Here is a 13,872-nt window from a genome sequence, read left to right as displayed (position 1 = left end):
AAATGCTCCATAAAAAGGGGGCAAGGTTCACCAGTTAGAATAATTCTCTTTACAGGTGGTACCTGATCAATCAGCTCATGGGTGACACGTCTCTGCTGACCTCTGCATTGCATCTCTCTGCAGTAAGCTGTCCCTTTTCTCCCCCTTCCTGCGCAGGCCCTTTCTTCACCCAAGGAACCATGCTGAACTTGAGTTACACTCCGTTAGAGGTACCGGCAGGACTGACATAATTTTAAGAAATCTTCACACGCAGGAGCCATGGTATGGTGCAAAGCTCAGCAGAGACATGAGGTTGTCCATGCAAAAGCCTCTGTATCAGCTGCTTCCCTCCCATGAGTTATGTGGTCGTTACAGTTTCATTATATAGAATTGGTAGAATAATTAACTTATATAGAAGGACACAGTAAGTGCTTAGAGAAGGACAGAAGAATAGGTAGTAAGTAACTATTCCTGCTGCTCTTGTGTTTTGAAGAGTATTTTTCTAGCATTTTTTCAGATTTTTTTCTAGCATTTTTTCTATTTTTTTCTAGCAATTCTACGAACGTTGTTTTATGGTGGTAATTTCTAGTTTGGTTGGCATATGAATATTTGTCATTGCCATCTGTTGGTGAACGTTAACTGGTTTTACATATAATTCATGCCTCAGTCTCATCTCTGCCAGATTGATTTCTTTATTTCTTCCTCTTCAGAAGACATAGCTGGTCTCCAGCTGCACCCAGTGGCAGGACCTGAGGGAATTTTTCAGGGTTAGTTATAGCTCAGGCCTGACAGCAGCAACGTCAGATCCTCTGAACATGACTTAAAGCTGGCCATGCCTGCCCTGGTGGTGGTTAAATGGCAGCAAAAGCTGCGATGCTGCAGCAGAGCTGTATGTCCGAGGTCACTGCATGTGCAGGTCCAGTGGCCTCCAAAAACTCTCCACATCTAGACTGAACGCCCAGGCAAACCACTTCACCCTCCTCTTCCTTGGTGCCTTCTCCACGTGTTTCTTGTGATTATGTGGTTTTGGAGTCTTCTGATCTTACTTTAATCTGTATGCCCTGGCATATTTGTTCACTTTTTTCATATTGGTTCATTTACCTGCTTTTCTTCTTCCTTATCTGCCAAACTATTTGATTTCTGTGGCAGGAGAGAGAAAGAAATCTCCCTTGTCACAGTTAACCGTTCTTAGCTCCTGCTCACCTAATAAACCTCATCTCCTCTTCTGAGTCTTTTTTACTGTTGCTTGCATTGCTGTTTGTTTACTGTGAGGCCATTATTTCACTTAACAGTGTATTTACAGACTAGACAAAGAATTCCCAGCCTGGAGGGGTGTGGGGGGAGTCCTGTCTGGCCCCACGAGCTAAATGGCACTTCTGAGCCCTGTGAACGGCTTATTTTTTTACATGCCAGAAGAAAAGCGCTGTTAAACTGGCGCGGGATCAGAGATGCACAGAAATTAATTTCCCCCCCTCTCAGCCGCGCTGAATGGAAGCAGGAGCGAGCGGCGATTCCTCCCCGTACATGAGGGATAATATCAGCAGCTTCCTGAGCTCCAGCTGCTGAGGACAAAGGACGGCAGAGCTGCAGCGATTCCTGGAGGGAGGAACTTTAAGATGGAGGAATTTTAAAGAATGCCAAGGACAACCTCTTAAAAAAAAAAAATTGTAGGTGGAGCAATTCCAGGTCATCCGAATGCTTTGTAAGCTCAAGATTTATTTTCCTCCTTTGAAATAGTTGCCGTTGTGGCATTTATCTTTTGCGCTTTTTAACACACCGCCTGTGACCTTTGTATGATTGCATAAATTGGCCCGAGGACGCTGGAACAGTTATTAGGAACCCCTTTCTTATGTTGTTTCCTGAATTCCCACATTGTGGCGTGATGTGTGTATGGAAACTGCTCGCTTCCTCCCCTGGCAGCCGTTCAGACAGCCCTTGTGTGCTGGAGCTCCTGAGCGCTGGGCTGGGCGCGAGCTGGGTGCAGGGGGGAGAGTATTTGAAGGGAGAGAATTTGGTTTTTGTGCATCTTTGTTCTTTTCCAATTGTGATAAAGCTGTTATCTCAATTGTGTGGGTTAAACACGAGCAGCGCTAGTGTTCTGTAGAATAAACAGCAGCAGATGACTTGAGGTTAACATGCCTCGGGCACGGCTAGCTGCTTTTCAGTGTATGAATGAAGCAATATTTTCACTTTCCGTATGAGTCTACCTTCTCTCTTTACTCCCCACTCTATTTTCTTACAGCATGTGGGAGGGAGACGGGATGTGTGATTGAAGCTTACTTTCTAACTCTTTAATTCACTGTAGCTATATATTTCCCTTACAACTCCACCCCACAGCATCTAGGAAATATGTGCTTCATTAACTTGTTCTGTCGTCTTTTTTTTTTTTTGCATTTGCAAACTGTAAGGTTATGGGATGTTAATGAATTGTTTACATGTGCTTCTACATTTGTTCCACTGAGTAGTTCCAATGCATGAATATCAATTACAGGGGGAAAAAATAGATGTTTATATACGCTGCGTTTGGGATTTCTGAAGTTTGACTTCCTGAAATCTTTTCCAGATCCTTCTTTTAAATGGGAAGAGTTGCAAGTGTTGGAAAGGAGTCATTTCCTTAGAGCAGCTGAAGGGGTAGATGGCTGAATCAAATTCTCTCATCTCGCACGAAGAGCCCAAATGAACTCAAGTCAGTGGGCCAGGTCCTGCTGTGCAAGGATTTGATGTGTGGCCAGTTGTGGCACTTTTCATTCTTTCGGAAATAGATGTTGAACCTTCCCAAGCGTGTACTACTTAATGGGCTTAATATTTAGGTGGTCAGGCCATAGTACTGTACTCAGCCTGCTGGTGACTGCTTCTTGTTCACTCCTCTGTTCTTTCTCGAAGCCGCCCTTCGGTGCTCGTCCTGCAGCATGGACAGCAGTGGCCTCACCGGGAGGGCTCAGGCACATTGTATGAAAATGTGGCGGTGAATTGTGAGCAAGGCAGGGTACCGTGGTTTGTACACAAATTCTCCCCTGTTGAAGGACCAGTTTGTTACCTGGGGCCTTGTTTAGACTGGAGATTTGCCCTCGTTGCGGTGTGGGTCTCGGAGAAGTTAGAGTCACTTACCCCATCTCGAAAGCAGAGTGCTGCCCCTGCTAAGTGGAGGTTTGCAGCCTGCTGGTGTCCCGTTTGCTGCCGTTACCCCGTTTGTTGCATGTTCCGAAGCAGGGGGACTGGACCGAGGCTCTTTTATGAACACAGCATTTTGGGATCCTTTGTGGGGAGATGGGCACAGAGGACATGCGTGTTTTTTTTTTTGTTTGTTTTTTGTGGAGTTGTTACATGTTTAATGCCAAACTACTTTTAAAGTTGAAATTCTGTGGTAGCTGCGTGACCCCAGGCGCTGAATCCTTCATCAAAAACCCCTCTGAGTGCAGTTAGTGCCTTTTAGCAAGCGACAAAGTGCTAAAAAAAAAAAAAAAAAACAACCAGCAAAACCTTGGGGAGCACTTGGGGAGCGTGCTGAAGTCTCTTCTCTTCCCACAGCCCCCTGGACCCACGCGTGTCGGGGCAGCAGAGGTCCGAGCACCTCGGAAGGCGTCAGGCTGGCTGTTCTAGGAGCTCGGTTTTGAATTTTTATGAAATAGGAGCGGCGGGGAGGCAGCTCCGCGGCGCTGTGCCCACACGCCGGCAGGCAGCGCCCGCTCTCCCTGACAGGGCGGTGGGACCCGCTCCTCAGGGGCGCGTAATGGCGGGGCCGGGGGGTTGTGGGGTTGGGGCTGGGCTTGGGGTTGGGGTGGTTGGGGTTGGGGTTGTCGGGGTTGGGGTTGGGGCTGGCGCTGGGGTTGGAGCCGGGGGCGGGGGCGCTTCCTGCCCGCCCTGGCGGAGCCCCGGCCCGCGGGGCGCCTCAGAGGGAGGCGGAAGGAGGCGGAGGAGCGGAGCAGCGCGGCCCCGGCTCTCTGTGTGTCCGGCCGGCCGTCTGTGCGCGCCTCGCCGGCCCCGCGGCTCCTCCGTGCTCAGGTAACGGCGGGGAAGGAGGCGAGGAGCGGCCGGAGCGCGGCTGCCAGCCCCGGCCGCGATGCTGAGGGCTGCTGCCTGCTGCTGACAGCGCCAGGCTTCGCTGCCTGCCATTCCCCTTCCCCTTTCTTCCCCGTCTCGGATTTCCACCCAGCCGAAGGCGTATTTTTAATAAAAGTCGAGCCACTCATCCAGCCCGGAGCACGGCCCCCCGTCAGAGCGCGGCTTGGTTCTGCAGTTAAAAAAGTTTGTGCCCTCCCCTCCGGTCGTGTTGACACTGAGGATGAAGAAGGATTTGCAAGTGAAAGCGCCCTGAAACGCAACATCTTCTGGAGGGAGCGTTGCTGCTCGCTTCTCGGGTCGCCAGTTCCACCCTTTGCCCCTGCTGCATCCACCACGCTGCCCTTTACTCCCGGGGGTAAAAACCCAAACGGCAACACCAAAAAACCCGAGGAGAATAACTACCTTCGGCAGCGGGGAAGCTTTGTGTGACCGACCCAACGAGCTGCCCGTGTCCAGTTGCTGAAAAGAAAACCCTTTTGTCTCCAGCGGATCTGTAGGTAAGAGCCGTGCTCATGGCGCAAGGGACTCGGCGTTCGTTCCTGCAGCCCAGAGCTGGGAGGCACCCTGGCGTTTGGCCGTCCTTGCTCGCTCCTTCCTGCAAAGATTGCTCTCCACCTTGCAAAACTGACACAGGAAAAATACGCTCGCCCACCCGTTTCACCACCGGCAGTGAATATTAGCTAAAATTGATACTTGTGTGCTTATGTGTAATCAGAGTAAAATTCGGTGCAAGTCAGGGAAGTGGGTTTGTGTCGGGCTGTGTTTGAAAGCAGAAGTGTTTCTTGCGATGCTCTTTTCAGAAAATAATCGCAGGCATTGTGCTTGTAATCCACGTGTCAAGATTGTCTTTGCTCGTCATGCTTCACGGAGAAGTATGTATGTGTGTTTACGTATGCATGCGTGCACATAGGGCTTCCACGATCAGCTGAGATTCCTTGTTTCAGACTGGAGTTTGTTTTACATTAAGTGCTTTATTCCTTGTGTCACAAGGTGTAGAAGTGTTGAGCCCGTAATTAAGGTGTATACACATCTTAGCAGATTATCGAACGTGGCTGGTAACGTGCTTGGTGCTGTGCAGTGAATGTGAAGATATGTTTTCTTTGGGTTTTGTGTTTTTTAAGTAAGGCTGGGAATGCAGCAAGGACATGTGCACATAATAATTGGATGGAGGCCCAAGCTCTGTGCAGGGAAACACATTTTGTAGCTTACTCCTTTCTCTGGGGGCCAAGTGCTGGATGTGTTCTGGTTTATAAATGATAATACCGCTGTGAATTTCTGATTTTTTTTCCTTCTCCTCCAGCTCTGTGTTCATACCCACTTCCTCTAGGCCAAAATTTCATCACTACCAGGCTTTTGTGCAAGCGAAGGACCTGTGGAATTTCGTGTGGCTTGTAGCCGGACTCCTCCTTTGCAGGGAGGATTACATTGTTCCCTGTGGAAACACACAGCATCCATCCCCCAGCGGGAGGATCTGGCTGTTTGTGTAGTGGAACCAGCCTTGACATCACGCTCTTCCCCACTGCGTGGGTTTTTCCTGTGGATGATACAGGAAATGCTAAATACCGCTCTGTCGCACTCCCTGTTCCTCTTTTTTTTTCCCCCTCCTCTTCCTCTCCCCTTGGAGGGATTTCTGTGGGGAAGATGAAGCGGAAAAGACGTTCCGTTCCCCCTGCGGAGGGAGGGCAGAAAGTCAGCAGGTGCTCAGCTGAGGGACCCCCGGAGAGCTGTAATAGCCAGCAGGGCAGCTGTGAAGGTCCGAGCAGGATCTGGCAGAGGACATGATACAGGTATTGGCTGCTCTCTCACCACCTTTGGCTGCCTGTGACTGTCTCAGGTGACAAGGTCTCTCCACCAAATCAAGGGTGGGGATGCAAGAACCATCTTCTTGAGCTTGTGCTGCAGCTGTGGAGTGATGGCAACACTGCATTGGTTGTTCAGGACTGATCCAGAACTATGAACCCTATCGTCAAGACCATGACTCTGTTAACTCTTTGGGTCAGATTTTCTCCAGGGCTGCCTCACTGCCTTCTCTTCCTAGCAGTAGGGTCATGAGCTGACCCTGGAGAAATCTGTCCCCTGGGAGAAGTCTCAGTTGCAGGTTCATTTGGGGCACTTGGTCTTCCCTCTCTTTTTCTCCAGGACACTTGTTTGCAGCATAAACTCAGTCCTTAAAACATTCCTGGGAGCCATAAGCACAAGGCAGAATGATTTGTTTCCCCTTTATTGAGGAAAGGGGAGGATTTTCAGGAGGGAAAGGGGTGCCTGCTCTCCCCACGAGCTCTCTGTTTCTGATTCTGGAGATGCTCTGCAGGCAGCACTGCCTGCCCTGTTGAGCTGGGCAGTGCAGGTAGGCAGAATGGGCCATACGGGGGGACATGGGGTTGTAGGTCCCTCGGTGGTGCCGGCACCTCATAATTTTGGACTTGTTTGACCCGACACATATTTGAGTTTTGATGGCTGGGCAATATACTGATAGCAGGGCTCATTATTCTACCTGCTTACGGTGACGCATGGCATCGGCTTGTGCTGTAAACATTGCAGAATCAGTATTGCTCTTCTGTAAGGCAGGCTCGAGCGACTCTGGACTAATGTATGGTCCGCTTTGTATTGCAGAGTGCCGCAGCTGGGCCACAAGGTTTTCATATGCCTGCAATAAGAATGTATAAAAAATCCCTGCAGTCTGTAATACAGCTCAAAGGGCAGCTGATTTAGATGTGCTTGAGTGTTAAGGTCAGGAGATCACATTCCACAGGTTGCTAGATGAAAGTTCTTGAAGAGGGTATAGCATAAATATTTGATTCGTATAGAAGGGATTGGTGCAAATCCGTTTGTCCCTGCTCCAAAGATATTTTATAGGCAAAGCACAGGGCAAAAAAAAGAACCAAGAAAAACTTACAGCTGCTTTGTGCTAGAGGAAGTGGAATGGTAACACAGAGAATTGTTGTTGAATTCCACTAAAATTCCTCTTGGATACCCCATCTTCAATAACAGCTAAGAGAACTGATGTTTTTAAACGTAAAATGACTCATAATGCATGGGCTCTCAAAGTTGGGTTTAACATTGTATGCAAACATTGCCAGCTGGTGGGGATCTTTCTGGATAAATAAGAACTATATTTGTACAAGAAGGCTTGAAGGATATGTTTCAGATGCATCCTGATTAGCATAAGCCATTCACTTTGTAAAAGAATAGCGAGAATCTCAGAAGTGGAGATAATTTAATAGTCCCCTTGTTCTCTTTATCCTGTCCTTCATCGGCAAACTGACTGATCTTTTTATTTGGAAATAAGGTTTGATTGCTTAACTGCCACATTTTCCCAATTGTGATGGTGAAACTGAGCACTTGCAACCCCCAAGTTCTCAAAACACAAACCCTTCTCCCTCTTTTATCCCTTCCTTTCATCTCCAGTTGAGTATAATGTAGGGTTGTTTTTGTGTGTGGTTGGTTTTATTTTGGAAGGAACAACATGCACTATTTAACTCTGTACAGCATCCAGCACAATGGTGTCTTGGTCCATGGCTTGGACTCACTGTCACTGTAATGAATGACAAGCTGAAGTGAAATTTCAGCTCATTAAAGGCTTTCTGTTATTAACGTAGAGCAAAATCTGGCGTAAGCTGTAGGTTGTTGCCCTATCAGTGTATATACAGAGATGAGTCTTTAATTCCAGAATTATCAACAGTCCAAGTGTATGTTAATGTGAAATCCTTTTAGCTGTGAATGAATCTATCTGCTCGTACCTCTCCTGGGGCAGGACTCCAGTCTGCAGTTCCTGCTTCATTCATACTGACAGCTCCTAAAGAGCTGCAGAGCGGTAACCCAGCGGAAAGACAAAGCCCACGACAAGGAAGTCCCTACGTGGTAAGATTTCACATTAAACTAACTAAAGCCTGGCTCCAAACACCTGTACGTTATGAGACTCTATGCGCAGGGCAAAATAGGGTGTACGTTAGGCTCTGTGCTGAATTAGAAAACTGACCTTGTTCTTGGCAAATGCTTCTTGGCTTATTAGACGTTCCCACGTTGGGGTGAAGTGCAAACGCTTTCTGAATTCAGGAAGATGCCTGTCTTTCCCCCATCTAACTTTTGTTGCACAGTCCCATATTTCAAGGTATTTCCAGACACTTGCTTTTGAAGAAGTCTCCTGAAAGGTTTCCGAACTGCGACAGCCTTGTGGATTTTTTTTCCCCTCGCTATTGTGGACGATACAGTGGAGTGGAATGTCCTTGGTTGCCAATGTTTGCTGCTAGGTATCCCCCTTCCATGGAGACCAAATGTTTATAATAGGGTGAGAACAGCCATTTGTGGGGATTGGCAATAAGGCTGAAGGCTCTCTTTCTCCTCTTCTCTTCACTGAAACACGAGGGAGGACTTGGATCTCTCGGTCCTTCAGAGAAGTGTTACAAATGCCCATTGCCGGGGCTGTAAAGGTTCAGGAAGCACCCGAGGATTTGTCAAAATGATTTAGTCCGTTGTGTTGAATCTGGGCCACAGCCGAATTCTGTAAGCTCATTTTCTGCTTTCAGGAACCCTTTGCTCGTCTTGCTTTTTGATGTGTGGTTGTTTTCTAGATTTGACTTTTGTCTATCTCTTCTGCTCAATCTTCTCTCCGTACGTGCCCCATGTATCACATCGTAGGCTTTAAATCATTGTCTTTATGAACGAGCAGGCACACAGCTGCCTTCGGAGTCCAGGTTGGCTGCAGGAGCTTCTCAGTCGTTAAACCCTGTTGGACAGGAGAGCATATTCCCAAAAACTGGAAGGCAGTGCCAGCCACAGGAAGAGTTGCCGTACCGCCACCTCCACGCCGTGGCTGCGTCTTCAGCTTCTGCAAAAGTTTTTGGCTCATGCTTGGAAGAGATCTGACGCTGAAGTTGTGTCCATGTGAAAACATTGTACTGCATGGTAGGAGAGCTGAAAGTCAGCAAATATCCAGGTCTTGCACGTTGCTTGGCTCTTCTGAGTAGTCTTGAAATGTAATCTTCAAGGCAAAAGGAAATAAATCTCAACAGCTTTGGAGAATACTAGTGTGAAGGAGGCCCTAGGAGCAACGCATTTCTAAATATGCAGCATAATATTTGTCTGACTTGCCTATTACGCCTTCAGGTGAAAGGAGTTTTTCAGGATTGCTGTAATTTGTGTTTACCTAGACACTCAGACGTAATTTTCTAGCTAATGATATATTTGAAACTTATCTGTGTATAAATGGGCATTCGGGGCAAACCAGACACCTGATTTCAGTGGGAGATGGAATGAGGAATGAATGGGCGAGTGAATAGGAATAGGAGAATGAAAAGAAAGTCCTGAACAAAACAGAAAACTGAGACCAAAATAAAAAAGACCCATGGAAGTTCTCAAAGCAGTCCAATCTTGTCCTAGGAGAGCAGTGGTTACATGCGAGTGCTTAACTTAAGCAAAGGAAGGACGTGTGTTGGAGCCTCCTGCGAGGCTCAGGGGTCCTGGGTTGTGCTCGTGGATTTTAATGGTTGTCTGATGTGTTGTGCCTTATTGGGGGCAGCTCCTCTGTTGCTGGCCTAGCGCTGGAAAACCAGGGGCTCTCTTCTCTCCCCACGAGCTGAAGCCTTAGCTTAAATGAAGAAAAGCGCCCTGATCTAATAAAACTGGCCTTTGATACAAATAATAGCAAGGCCTTTAGTATAGCACTTAGAATATCTGGTTGTAGACCAAGATTTTGCTGAGCAATTCTATTATATGAATGCCTATGAATTAAGCCAATTTAAGTTTTAGTTTAATTTGTTAGCTTTTGTATCACAGGAACTGTTGTTTGCTTTAAAATGCTTTGTTTTTCTACACAACTTGTTTTTTTAATAGATTGCTTAACCTTTTAGGATTATTTATTGCAACCCCCAAGTAAAGTAATTCCACATTTCAATGACTTTGCTCTCTTCAGGGTTTGGTGAACATTTCTTCCTCTTTTAATTTGGGCAGTTCTGTGTCCAGCTGAAGCAAATTGTACAGCTCCATACTAGGACGAGCCCGTCCTGTCGTAGGGCTTGGGAAAAACAGGGTGGGAAAACATCTCCCTGGTTTGGCAATTTTTTTCTTAAAAAAAAAAAAAATGACACAAAACTAAAACCTCTTGCATATTTCTGGAGACACAGGACATGAAAACAATGCGAGATGGCTCACGGCGCTGTACAAGGATTTGGTAATCTGTAGTTTACCGAAATCATCACAGCCAGATGCTCACATTGGCTGCGCGTAATCTCTATTAGGTTTAAAAAACCCCACTCTTTTATTGCAGAATGACAAAGGTTTAAGAGACCAAGTGCAATCACATAGTCTGTTCCACCCTTCCCTTGGGTAGGATCAGGGGACTGTGGAGAGCAGGTGGAAAAACCCTCCCAAAGTGCCTGAAAATACCTGGCTTTTCCTGGTGGTGGCTGCGGATTGGGCATGGAGCACTCGGATCTTGTTTAAAAATAATAAAAAATGTTGGCATCCATGGGGAGGAGAATGTTCTCCAGGTGGTAAATCCAATCAGTGCGTTTCTGATTTGGAAAGCAGGAGACAAGAGAACATCTGATGTGGGAAGCCCCGGACCCCATCCCATCCCGCTCCGATGGCATTTTGGAGGGATGGTGCCTTGGAGAATTGCAGAAGGCTGAAGTGGCGACCCAAGGGTCACGAGACATCGCTTGTGGAAGGCAGCCAGCCCCGAGGCAGCACCCCAACTTCACCTTGTCTCAAGAGGTCAAGGTGCCAGGTTTTCCAGCCCCAATAAGGCCCTACGTCACATCCCCTGCCCGTGAAAACAGGAGAGCTCCGCGTGCGTCCTGCTGCTGCCATTGCCTGCAGCCTGGAGTGGCAGCAGGGACACCCTGAGTTGTTTTGGGGTGGCTTCTGCACCTTCAGCAAGGTTCATTTCAGCACATTTCTGCTTCCGTGGCGTAAGATCCTGGTGTGCCATTCGTTCCTAACCCTGCACCATCAAAACCCAAACGTGCAGATGCCCTTCAGCAGGGGAATATGACATAGCTCCAACTTCTTGTTTCCCCAGCTGCTAGGGATACCTCGCAGGAGTATCTTCTCCAGCTGCACAAGATATTTAGAAAACTCCCCTGCCTCCTGCTTGCAGAGGTTCTAGGATGCCTACATCCTCAGTCAAAGCCGTTTTGGCAGAATCTGTGCTTAAAATACTTGCTGCTTCAGTCATTATGGAAACTCCTCCTAGTCGTGATGAAGTTTATATTAGTAAGGACATAGTTTTGCTGGTATGGTTTACACAAGGCTTCCCGAGTAATATACCTAAAACCAATTATTTCCTGGTGTAGCTGCTTTAGAGTGGTTGCTGGAATAGTTGCAGTGAAAAAATTCAATTCCCTGAGTGACATAGTTGTGCCAGCAGAAACATAGATGGAGCTGTGCTGAAAGGAGCATCGTAATATCTTCCTCCCAGTGTGGGGCTGAGGCTTAGTTAATCATCTTACAAGTAATTACAGGTTTTTTACAAGGTGCACATGAAAAACCCAGGTGGTTATGATAAAGAACGACACCAAAGCCACTTGGAAAACATCCTTGCTTTCTAAAAATTTGGTGGTCTGGATCTCCTCTTGGGTTTTACTTAAAAAAGAAATAATGCAGATCCATCTTTTTAACCCGTGCTGCCCCGTTTGGATCACGAAATGGGCTCGGGTTGTCTGAGCCCTGCGGTAGGGTTTGTTCCTTTTCTTGGGCTGTGGCATCTCAGAAAGAGCATCGCCTGGTCTGCTGGGATGAGCAGCAGCTGATAAGTTAGCTGTGTTTTAGCTGGTTCCCTTTATAAAGGAAAGAAAAAAGAGCAGCCTTGTGGAAAAGGAGGGCCCATGCCCGACTGCTTGCCCAGCTTTGTGACTAGTCCCATTGAATTCTGTACGACTGCTCTGTGAAACGAGAAGAGCTCCTCCTTATGAAAAAAGGGCTTAAAATAGTTTAGATTGTGGTAATGCTGGAAAAAGCCAGAAAATTCCATGCTAGCGTTAGGCCGTGGTGATTTCTTCCCTACACCCTTCTCTGCCTGCAAGTTTTATTTGTATCAACTTCTTACGCACATTTTCAGGATGTCTGGGCTGGCGGCGTGCTACCTTAAGGTTGCACCAGACCCCTACAGCTGCTTGGGGAGTGTATCTCCGTTGTTTTCAGGACTTAAAGTCAAAATCCAAGCCCAAAAGCTTATTTTTAATGCAGATGCCGATTGTAATCTTCTTTTTTAATCTCCTCAGCAATTAAAAGAGCCCGATGCTATCAGTAGGGACAAATGATGCACTGTCAACGTTTTGCTCCCTTCTGATAATGCACATGAAACTGGTTTGCATGTTTGAAGATTACATTTTCCTCTCACATGGTTTTCATTATCTGAGAGCCCCGAGGAGAGGCCTGGATTAAATCAGTGGAGGAATGGCGAAACCACACAATGCAATGAAAATGGTGCTGAGGCATACTTGGGATAGTTGTGGGACAGGGGCTGCTGACGACAGAAGCAGGGCGCTGCCTGAGTGCTAGCAGCAGCAAGAAGCGGAGCTCTCTGAAAAGACAAAACAAAGCCTGATGCCGAATTCACATTGCGGCTTGGGCTTACAACAATTCCTAAATTCTGCAAGGATAATTACTGGAAAACTGTGAAGCTCGAAGCAGATGAATTTCGCTCGGTACGCGCTGGGAGGCAGACCTCCGAAATGAGACGTGGGGTGACTCAAAGCAGATCGAGCTCACGCGGGTTTATCGAGACGGTGTCTGAGAGGTGAGATCTCGGCCTTTGTTAGCGCAGAGCTCCTCTTGCTTGTGTTGGAACTGGAGCTCCGTGAAACGTGCAGAAATCGCAGCACAGGCCCCTACAGATGTGTGTGTGTGCCTGGTAGTGCTGCCTCACAGTTTGAGTAAGTGAATGGTGCGGTGTGTTCACTCAGAAGTGTTCCCGGGACAGACAGCTGGGTGAATGCACCCAGACCAGTTTTCCTGTTAGAGCAGTATGTTTGGAAAAATGTCCCTCAGAGTAACGCTTTGGAGTTCAGTTCTGAAATGTTGTGGAGGAGCTTGAAATTCCAAAGCTTTCTTCCCAAAATGCCTGAAGTCCTGAAGTGTTCCTATTTATACCAGCCTCTGTAGGGCTTCCTTCTTTTTCTTTTTTCTTTTTTTTAATGCACAATCTAAATTATGTTGGTTAAGATTATAGGTACCTCCGTGGGAAGAAATTGGCACTTAGCAGTGAGGGAGCAGTAATTTTGAGGTCTTCTGAGCTTTCCCTCTGAGATGTTATTTAGAGGGGTGGGTTCTTCCCGTGTTGCTGTCTTGACTTCTTGTTCGAAGCTGAGCAACTTGCTGCTTTTTCGTGAAACCTGCCAGGCTTTCTCGGGCTTCTCTGTGCCCCATTCCTGGTACTGGGAGCACTGGAGGACGGTCGGTGGCTCCTGGCACAGCTCTCTGCTTCTTGACCAAGGTGGGCTCGGAGTCGTCAGAGCCGCGATCGATCCGCGGGTGTTCTGCTGGCCTCTCACTCTAATTGCCAGGTGATCTAATCTCAGGGGTATGCGTATTATTTGCACCCCTCCGGGTGACATTGTTCTTGTTTTTAGTGAAAAGGAGGAAGTTTTTCTTGTTTGCCCGGTGACTCTGTCCCTCTGGTATGAAGATGAGTAATGCTGGCGCCGCTCCATGCACCTGCTCGGTGCCACCCTCCAAGATCACCTGAGCCAGTCAGCAGATCCAGGCAAGCAGGGACGGGATGCTTGAGTGGAAGCTGGGGAAGTGCTTATGGCTGGAGTCTGAAACCCACTTTGGTTGGGAGCAGGTGCCAGAGTGCTGTCAGGATGCCGGTACGCCTCGTGTGCCGCC

At 47.6% G+C, this 13,872-nt stretch overlaps 1 protein-coding gene across 3 annotated transcripts in view; it reads left to right on the top strand.

Moving 5' to 3' along the window:
- The window catches only part of AMOT (angiomotin), a 61,133-nt gene that overhangs the window by 7,052 nt on the left and 40,209 nt on the right, over window positions 1–13,872 (top strand). Inside the window, exon 1 of one of the 3 annotated variants that reach the window (XM_013185132.3) lies at window positions 3,809–4,538. The exons of 1 other annotated variant lie outside the window; for it this stretch is intronic. The gene's annotated coding sequence lies outside the window, so the exon portion shown is untranslated. Of the gene's footprint in view, window positions 1–3,808; window positions 4,539–12,335; window positions 12,782–13,872 lie in introns of those variants that run through there. One more of the 3 variants, XM_067004792.1, reaches the window with a different exon arrangement.

Source organism: Anser cygnoides, chromosome 13 (assembly GCF_040182565.1).
Source record: "Anser cygnoides isolate HZ-2024a breed goose chromosome 13, Taihu_goose_T2T_genome, whole genome shotgun sequence".
Classification (NCBI taxonomy): Eukaryota; Metazoa; Chordata; class Aves; order Anseriformes; family Anatidae; genus Anser; species Anser cygnoides.
Note: the sequence above shows the minus strand (reverse complement) of the source record. Positions and strands in the feature narration are given on the sequence as shown.